The sequence below is a fragment of the Grammomys surdaster genome, unplaced genomic scaffold, assembly GCF_004785775.1.
Source record: "Grammomys surdaster isolate TR1022 unplaced genomic scaffold, NIH_TR_1.0 1087, whole genome shotgun sequence".
In the NCBI taxonomy this organism is placed as follows: domain Eukaryota; kingdom Metazoa; phylum Chordata; class Mammalia; order Rodentia; family Muridae; genus Grammomys; species Grammomys surdaster.
Window position 1 is genome coordinate 3,518,741 of NW_021605506.1, and position 8,887 is coordinate 3,527,627.

Consider the following 8,887-nt stretch of genomic DNA (forward strand, 5'->3'; position numbering starts at 1 on the left):
GGTTCCCTCGATTCTACTAACTAGGGACCAAACATTCAAATATATGAGCTTATGGGTCCATCCTCATTCTAATCATCAAGCCTTGAAAATTGATTGTCAGTATGTTTAAGTGTGGAGTAGGACAGGTTGCTATCCTGTAGCTCTGAAGTCAAGCTCATTGAGGACACTTGATACTGACCTGGAAATCATTTCCAATCTTTCTTAATGAAGGTTCCTTAAATCCAATAAGGTCCTTGCCAACTTTCTAGTAAGAACATTGTTTTGAAGACTGAAGGAGCTGAAAGGATTTGTGGCCCCATGAGGAGAGCAACAATACCAACCAACCACAGCTCCCAGGGTCTAAACCACCAGCCTGGGAGCACTTATGGAGGGATCCAGGGCCTTAGCTGAATATATAAGAGTGGAGGGCCCTGCTGGGCACAGGTGGAAGATGAGATCCTTGACCTCATGAAGGCTGGACGCCCCAGGGGGTGGGAGTTTTGAGGGTGGGGAGGTGGGAGTGGGGGGGTAGATAGAGGTTACATCCACAAAGAAGAAGGAGGAGGTGTGAGGGGATTGGGGGTTCCTGGGTGGGTGGGGGATGGGGTAAGGGGACAACATATGAAATGTAAATAAAACATCCAATAAAAAAATTTAAAAAAAAAAAAAGAACATTGTTTGAAAAAGACTAAAAATATAAAGATTTTTTAAGCTTCTTGAAAGAGCCATTAGAAAAATTGATGAAGCCTGCTTTCTTTTTTCCCTCCCTCCAAGGGCTCATTAAAGGAGGATTCTGTACAACAAAGGAAAAGTGGAGGAAGGGAGGGAATGAAGCTATAATGGAAAGTTATGGTTCAAGCCAGTCATGACCTTTCTGTCAAGATGGATGGAGATATTTGGGTTATTATTAATAGGAAAGAGTAACTCACCACTGTCCAGGAATCACTGCAAATACACACCTACTTTTATTTTCCCACTGAGCATAGACACTGCTTTCTCCATTCTTCCTGATCCAGGAAATAAACAGTTATACAGTCTTATGTGTGCACAGACATATGTGCATCTGTATATATACAAGTATCTAATACATCTCCGCTTTGATTCTTTCTCAGAAACCTCAACATGCATCTATTATTTTCTTATATAATGCCATCAGAAAGTCCTGAGAACTACTTTATGAATGAACTTTATTTCTTGTGGAGAGAGGAAAGATCTATAGTTAACCAACATTAGTATTCAGATTAATTATGTAAATGATTCAAATTCGTTGCAAATAAAGACTTACTGGAACAAACATACTATGAAAGCTAGCCCTCCATGCTCCTTTTTATATAAAAAGTACATGTTCAGTCTAAAAGGATGGGTCAGTCAATGTGAGCACTTGCTGGGCAAACAAGAGTACCTTATTTCAAATCTCCAGTACCCACATAAATGCTAAGCTAAGATGGCCCTAAAGGCTCAACACTGGAGATGGATTCAGGAAATTATGAAAAGCTCACTGAATAACTAATTTAATTGAAATAATGAGCTTTGCATTCAAGGAGATATCCTGTCTCAAAATATACAATGGGGATCCCACAACATGACTCAGAATGTAATAGCTGACAGCATGAATTTAGTCTGGGATTCCTCCCTGGAAAAATAGAACCAATTCCTGAATTTTGTCATCCAGCCTACCTACCTACCTACACACACACACACACACACACACACACACACACACACACAGAGAGAGAGAGAGAGAGAGAGAGAGAGAGAGAGACAGAGACAGAGAGAGAGGGAGAGAGAGAAAGGGAGAGAGAGAGAAAGGGAGAGAAAGGGAGAGAGAGAAAGAGGTTAGTACAGATAATATTGATAATCCCAATATCTTCTATTTGCATATTTTTGTGGCAGGGACATCAGATTTATCATTTGGACAGAACAGAACCCTTTCTTGAGATATGGGTGGTTTTTTTGTTTGTTTTGTTTTTTGTTTTGTTTTGTTTTGTTTTTGACTCTCCTGAGAGTTCCTCTTGACTTTTTTTTTTTAAAGTTGTATATTTTTAAAATTCTCACTTTTTTTTCCTCTTGACTTTTATATCTCATTTTTCTCCATGGAAAACTCTCTGAAGAGAAGTTGGGCAATAGGACACAGGTAAAATTTTTTTTTAATTACAGAGTATTTAGACCTTACAACCCCTTGCTTTAGGAGGCCCCACTGTGAACTATTGAGGCTTTGGTTATCACTTAACAATTTTACCCATAGTTTTTTTTTTCCATTTTCTTTTACTTTATTCATTTAGTTCAAAAGCCCTAAGTGCTGGGGAGATGGCTTAGTGGGGAGGAGCATTTGCCATGGGAGCATGAGATCCTGACTCTGAGACTTAACACCCATGTAAAAGGGTTCAATTCTCAGCACCCACATGGCAGCTCACACCTATTTCTCTGTTAACTCCAGTTCCAGGGCTTTTGATACCCTTACAGTCATAAATACAGGACACACACACACACACACACACACACACACACACACACGCTGTTTAGATGCTCGCAACCCTAGTACTGTGTGATGCAGACACAGGTAGATCATCTGTCTTAATACTTGTCTTAATGATCAGCTAGCTACATGAAACAGCAAGCTTCAGATTCAATGAGATACCACTCCATCCCAAGGGAGTAAATTGGACGGAAAGAAAGCAGGAGCCTGGACATCCTCTTTTGGCCTCTACACGTGTGTGTATCTGTAAATGGATCTGCACACAGGACACACACATTTTAGCCACAATACAAAGGATTCTTACTTATAACTGGAAAAATACTTAGAGCACACAGAATAAGGATCAAATAAAACACAAATGGATTACACATGTGCACACACACACACACTCACACACACATACATACACACACACAGACAGACACACAAACACACACACACAATGGTTGGTCTGAAACTACCCATAGTTTTTGCTCTGCATCTATTAACTTAGAAAAATATCTTTCCAATGCTACTTCAAAGGCCCCTGTCAAATTCAAATCTGAACATAAAAGTGGCTTCTTATATCCAGCTATAATAGGCTTTGTAGATGTTTTCAGCATCAGGCAGGCCCTGACTCTTGCTCTAAATACTTTTCCCAACATTTTCCCATGAACTGACTAATCCACCTAAAATGAGTATCTATAGCAGATATCAGGCTCTGTATACAATCAAAACAATTTACTCAGCATCACTGACCTGCGTCAGTTATGCTCCTACTCTGTGTTCATAAAAATACCCTGATGCAGCAAGTCCAAAAAGCTGAGTTCTTTCAGGTGGTCATTGGGGTCATTGGTACAAGAAGCTGAACTGTTTGACCCAAGACTGATTCTCTTTCTTCTTTTACAAAGACTATTTTCAAAGTCTCCTTGAGAGTTTTCCATATACTCATTTGACAGTTTTATATTTATACCTAAGTGAGTTTATTTTGTTAATCCACAAAGCAGCAAAGCAGCTCATACTTCATTTAGAAAACAAACCACATAACAAGGGTCAGCATTTACTGCCTCAATTCAGCTTAGCTTCTTTTATCATAACTCAAACAGAAAAATTCCGGTTATCTTCTTCTACTAACCTGCTAAACCTGTTTAAATAGTGGGTGACTTAAATTTCCTAAAGTATAATTTTCAATTAATTTTGTTGGAGCCTTCTGGTAATTCAGCTTGCTACAGAAAATAGTCAATAAAAGTCTCAGCACATGTAGTTTGATTTGAATTTGCAGCAAAGGGACTGGTTATATGTGCGAAAGAAATGGAAACTGAATAAATTGCAGCTGCTAGGTTGACAGGTAATAATTGTGCTAGAAATATGGGTAGAAGAAAGGTGAAATAGTTCAGAGGATACAATGCTAGCTCAGTGAGTTTGGAGATATAACTTCCATTCTCTGAACTGACATAAAAGATGATAGAGAACCAATTTCCCAAACTTACTTTTTCAAATCACATTTTGTACTTGTGTCTACACACACATATACAAACACACACACATACACACACACACACAAACAATTAAATTAAACTTAAAAAATAAACCATAGCTAAGGCTGAAGATGATGCTTGTCCAGAAGATAGCTTGTCAAGTAGTCATGCTGTTCAACTTTGATTCCCAGTACTTCATAAACTGGTCTGTTAGAAAACACTTATTATCTTAGTACTCTGGATATGATAGAAGGAGGATTTGAAAGTCATCCTTGGCTACATAATAATTTTGAGTTCAACCTTAATTATATTAGCCCTGTTTTTTTTTGTTTTGTTTTGTTTTTTGTTTTGTTTTAAATCTATCAAGTTTAGACATACCAATTAAAATAAAATTGTTAAGAGAGTTTTGTATTAACAATGTTTCTTAGTCAGTAGATTGTTTGACTTGTATTCACAGAACTCTGGGTTCAATCTTTAATGATATATAAAGATATATATGAAGACATAGTAGTACACAGCTATAATTCTAGCTTATGGGAAGTGGAGGTAGGAATACTGTAAGCTCCATACATTCCTTTGCTACTTAATGAAAAAAAGGGTAGCCTGAGATACATAAGACCCTTTCTGAAAATTACTAAAAAAGAAAAAAAAAGAAAGAAAGAAGGAAAGAAAGAAGGAACAATAGAGATTAGATGAGGGCTTGGGGAAATAGTTGGAGATATGGAAAAGTGGTTAAGACCAACACTCTTGGAATGACACAGAACAAATTACATTTGTACATATACAACCAAGAATGATTTTTTAAAATGCTTTTCAGTGCTGTAAGACTGCTCAGTGGGTAAGAATATTTGCTCTGCACGCTTGGGCACATGAGTTTGTAAAATTCTGAGTACAATTGCTGGTGCTTGTAACACCAGCACTTGGGGGGCAGAAGCAAGTTATCCCTGAGGGTTCTCTATCTAGTCATCCAAGCCAAAATGTTGAGTTTCCAATTCAGTGAAAGATGGGAAATCATAGAGAAAGGGTACAGATAACCTGATCTATCTTCTCCATGCATCTACATGGGCATGTACACTCCTAGGCATGCACTACACAAACATACATCATAAAAATCATATTCACATATACAGCAAAGAACATACAGCGTCACACACACCCATCTTTCAACATGACACCAAGAGGAGACCCTCCATGCATGAAAGAAAAGTTCAGGTAGGTCTTACCTTCCTCCCTCAAAATGAACTGGCTTATGTCATGGCTTACTGAAGAGCTGTGCAGTGTGAAGTGTGCTCATACGTTTTCCTGTTCCCTGTAGCACTTTATTGTGTGACTCAATTGTCACAGCAGTGCTCGCTAACTATAAACTTCTTAAAAATTGTTTCGTTGCTCAGAAATGAGTTGTTAATTTCAGATTCAGTGGACATAGGTGAGACCTGGAATATTGCCTTATGACTTTGTTACAGAGGAAAGAGCTGAGGTGATAGAGACCAGGAAATCAATCAGCACTAGCGATCACATCATCTGGCTGCTTTCTCTCTCTCCATTTCCCCTAATTCTTTGCTAAAAACTGGAGCAACAACATCTCATGATTTCACTACTCTTTAGCACACCCTTAACTTTCTTTGGTCATTGGCTTTTCAGCTCCCCAAACCAGCCTTCCTTCCTGCTAAGTCAGCAGTTTCTGACAGCAAAAGGCTATAGATAGTCATTGCCATACACTCCCAAATGAACAGAAATCTTGCATTACAACATGATACAGCCAATAGACAGGCAACAGCTGGAGCTAAAGGCCAATACCATGGAGGTCACACATTTTAAGTTTGATGTAAAACTATAGGCAGAAACAATGCCTTGCTGGCCAGAGGAGTAGTTTAGGAAAAGTAGTGAGATACACATATGAAAGAAATCAAGACCAGAGAAATATGTTTACCTCAGGCCCAGCACTACAGTAAAGGGGAAAGAATGTATAAGAAAAGCCCTGGTGCCTAATGAAGACCTTGGGTGTTATGTACTTGACTCATCAAGGAACAGGACTCATGACTCAGAAGCAATTGGGCTTCAATATTTCTCAACTCTCTGGACCATTTCCATCCAGAAACTGATTTCTTAATATAATCTTTATCTCTGCTACAGTGCTTTATTCTAGGATATATGAAATCTCAGTGGGGGCTCTCCAGACTCTAATTCTCATCTTTAATAATAAAACATGAATTTTCATATAGTAACTGATGGTGATATCCTTGTACAGGGCTTTGCTGTAGACTGAGCCTGGTACTCCCCACAACTGTCACACACTGAATGGGATTCTTGCAGTGATCATACTTGGAAATGGGGAACATTTTTGGGAATTAGAGTTTAAATAAAGTTACAAAATTAATTAGATTTCTTGTGGTGTTTTCAGAGGCTTGAGTGATCACCTTCCCTTTTTTTCCACCTCCCTCTGTCTTTGATTTTCCCTCTCTTCCTCTCCTCTTCCATATAAGTGGCATGCTAGGACATCAAGAAGTACAAGTAGAAACTGAGAAGTTATCAATATCTCAACCCTGTGACACCGTGGTCTCAGGAATCAGTCTTCTAGCCAATAGACACACACACACACACACACACACACACACACACACACACACAAACTTCAAATGTTCATAATTCAATTCAGATAGTGCAGAGTATTTTTTTCTCATTATTTAATGGCATCCAGAGTAGTTCAGAGAGGTTTCTTTATCTCCACAACCGTTAGAAAAATGGGCTTTGACAAGATGCCTTTTCTAAAACCAGGGATATGAGAGCAAGCAGGGAGGCCTAGGATGAGCAAGTAGACATGCTCACCTATCAATCTCACTCTGGTTGTGGTACAACAGCTCTCCATGGAGATCTTGCACAATACCTGCTGTAGCCTATGCCTATGTGGAGCTAATGCCACTCACCATACTGCTCAAAGATCAGTGTGGCTGAGATCTGGCCAGCCAACATAGTTCTGGTTAACATCACTTGTTCTCTTATGAGGTTATGGCCATAGCAACATAGTTCTTGGCTTTCATAGAACCATTGGTGGGTAAAAAAAAGTGTGCTCCCAGTCTTGGGCACTTACTCAGACTATCATGTAGGGCTGGTTTACAATTACTGCTATGGTTTGAATATGAACAGTTCCACACAGGCTCATGGGCTCAGTTCTTGGTTCTCCAGTTGGTGATACTATTTGGGATGGTGGCACCTTCTTCGAGAATGGATGCCACTGAGGGTGGGATTTTAGTTTTTATAGCTAGTCCTATTTCCTGTCCTCTCTCTCTGCTTCCTAACTGCTGATATAATATGATGGGCCAGTTCCAGCTGTCATGGAACTGATAAACTTTTTGTCCTGTAAGCTGATTTGGGCAAAGTTTTTCTTAAGAGCAATAGAAAAGAAACTAAGAAGCATGGAGCACACCTCCATGTAGAATGATCTTTCTACCAGGGAAGCAGACAAGGGGATGAGAAGAAATGACTGAGATGGAAGAAAAAATAAAGAGTTTTGGGGGGAGTAGATGGAACAAGGGAAGTCAAGGGTTCTTATTTTATTTTGTTGCTTTAACTACTCTGGCCAAAAATAAATCAGAAGAAGGTTTATTTTGGCTTACAATTCTAGGTCATCATTCAGCTATGAGGGAGAGTCAAGAAAGTACATAGAAGGTAGGCTGGCTTGCTGTCCTACAGAGCATTATCTATCACCAAATAATTTACTTCATATTGACAGCCAAAGAGATGTAGCAGGAACTATAAAGGACACAGCTTCATGGTTGCCTCACAGGCTGGCTTATACTTATCTAGTTTTCTTACACAAGTCAGGACCACCTGTGTTGTAGAAATTTTCAGTCCTGACTCAGATTTCTACCATGTCTTTGGCCCTTTAGTTCCTAGACAAAAGACATACAACATTTATGGTTTATAATAAGCCTTAATCAACACAAGAGCTTGGCAGAAATCTACCTGCTATGCTATCAGAATTTACTTTCCTATTGATAACCCCAGGTTATTATTTACCATGTTTCATCTGGGTTCCTGTTAACCACAATTGGACAGCCCTCAGGGCCATGTTTTCTAGAATCCTAAGGCATGGTATCTCTCTGTTCCTCCTTCATCTTCTTCTTCTTGTGTTCTCCTCTGATCCCCAAGCCCTGGAACCTGAAACCCTGCCTATATCTCTTCTGACCAGCTATTGACTGTCAGCATCTTTATTTGCCAATCAGAAATAACTTGGGGGCAAAATCACCTAGTGTTACATGGGTCTACATGTGAACTCTTTCATCTCAAGGGCAATCAGGACTTGGGGGCTGCACTGAGTATTACAGTACATAGCAAGAGACCAAACCTCAACTATTCCCCATTTGACTCCAACAAAAGGCTCCTTTTCTCCTCTTCTCCCCACCAACACACACACACACGTGTGTGTGTGTGTGTGTGTGTGTGTGTGTGTGTATAATTTAAAAACTGAATAATAATTATAAGGTACAATATTAATTTACCATTCTGTTAATTATATTTGGCAATTTAGCTAAAGTATTTTATCACCTATCCTATCTTAGTGAATTCAAATTTTATTTCTAAATTATTTTTATTATCTTAACCTGCATTAACATCCTATGAATATCTTCTTAAATCCTAAACAATGTAAGTTTAATTTTGAGAATATAGCTATCTAGTCTGTAGCTCCATCAGGTATTTGAGAAAGAATAAATATTATTTGAGTATGCAGGAAGCACAAGGACACAGCTTCCAAAAATAGAAATCACCACAACACCTTAGTGCCTGGACAATCCCCAATATTCCTTATAATGTTGGAGCATCTATCTTCAGCCATCGAGGTCAGAATATCTGACAGACCTTGAACTAAGCTGGAATTATTAATGACGAGCTTACCCTGTCTCTCAAAGCTTAGCAAATGACTATTATGCTCAGTTTCTTCTTTTGTTGGACAGCATATTGTCTGTAAATAATGTTA